Source organism: Vombatus ursinus, unplaced genomic scaffold, assembly GCF_900497805.2.
Source record: "Vombatus ursinus unplaced genomic scaffold, bare-nosed wombat genome assembly UNPS02014841.1, whole genome shotgun sequence".
Classification (NCBI taxonomy): Eukaryota; Metazoa; Chordata; class Mammalia; order Diprotodontia; family Vombatidae; genus Vombatus; species Vombatus ursinus.
Window position 1 is genome coordinate 31,568,697 of NW_020954619.1, and position 1,883 is coordinate 31,570,579.

Here is a 1,883-nt window from a genome sequence, read left to right on the forward strand (position 1 = left end):
GGAGCTAGATCTCATGACACTCTCCTAAATCTTCTCATCTCCAGGTTAAATATCCCCAGTTTAATTTTTTTAACAGATGCTTATCTGGCATTGTTTCCTGCCCCTGTACATCGTAATCACTTTGTTTTGAACTTGCCACAGTTCATCAATGTCCTTTCTAAAATATGGTATCCAGAATTGAACACAATAATCCAGATGTGGTCTGAAGAGCTCTTTCAATCTTAAAAGCTCTGTATACACATTACTCAATTAAGAATACATTCCACAACTCCCCTGGTCCTTGTAGGCTAAATGAGAACATAACTCTAGCCTCCATTTATATAGTGTGCATTTCACAGGAAGGGTCCCAGAGTCACTTAACAAAAGCTCTCTTTCCACCACTATTAATGCCCTCGCTTCTGGCACACTCCACACCACAATTTCAGTAAGAAGTAGAAGAGAATCTGGCAATAACAACTAATTTCTAAACAGTACTAAAGTCTACAGGGTGCTCTCTCCCAAATGAAAACACAAGGAGAATTTATGCAGATAGATATGTGATTTGTCATTACCTAATTGGAAATTTTCAGCATCTTGCTCTTAGGACCAGAGGATATGAGAAACTTGATTTAAGACTGATCTGAAAAGAGGATGTTGTCACCATTAATCTTTCACTGACAGAGACATAGAATGGCCGAGGAAACTTTCTTTGCAACAGCTTCACTTATTCTGTACTGAGGGGGAACCAGAGGGTTGGAGGAGTCCTTCTCTTCTCTTAGAAAATAGTTTCCTATATGTTATGTGGAGAAACAAGAGGGGTAAGGAGAGAGGCAATTTGGGACAAAGAGAGAAAACCAGGACTTCTGAGGCAGGAATGGGAATCACATCATAGTAAGGTGTGAGAAGGGACCTTCAAAGACATGCCATTGCACCGAATGAAGGAATCAGGGATTTTCACTCATGAGAAGGAAAGATCTTCACTTCATGAGAAGGAAATAGACTTAAGCACTAAAATAAATAAAAATATAAAAGTTAAAAAAAGTTGAATGTTAAAACCAATTTTGGTCTATATTTATAGACCAAATAATAATAATATTATTTATTATTAAATAAATAATATTAAAACATATATATTATGTTTTATAACATATAAAACATAATATATAACAATAATATTAAAACAATAATAAATTGAGTTTCCAAGCTATATTCAACAAAACACACCTTATTCCTATATACATTCAAAACTTCAGAATTTCACCAGGAAAAACATATTTGGGAATTTATAAGGTTTTATAAAACCAAAAAGTTGTCAAGTTTGAAAAGGGATATAGGAATCAGCATTTGAAGGGCTGTCACATGAAAGAGGGCAGCAAGTGTCTTTGCCAAGAAAATGCCAAATAGGGTCACAAAGAGTTGTATATGACTGAAAGGGCTGAACAACAACACACGAAAGAGGAATCAGATTTACTCTGCTTGGCTTGAGAGAGCAAAACTGGGAGTAATGAGTAGAAGTTACAAAGAGACACATTTAAACTTGATGTAAGAAAAAAAAATTCCCAGTACCTAGAGGTATATAAAACACAAATGTGAATAAAACAGATTGCCACCTCCCCCTACCCCATCCTCAGGTAAATCATTAAGCAAAGGTTCAATGATCACTGGATTAAAATATTATTAAAATATTCTTATCTAATTATGTGTCGGACAAGCTGGCTTCTGAGGTCCTTTTCAACTATAAGATTCTATGATTTGTAGGATCGATACCATTAATTCAATTGATATATTGGGAAATAGAATCTCAGGGAGGAAAACTGAGTCGCCCATGTTCATGCAGTGTTTTTAAGGCAGAGCTCTGGTCTTCTAATTGCCAGTCCCTCTGAACATCAATCTGTACTGGTGCA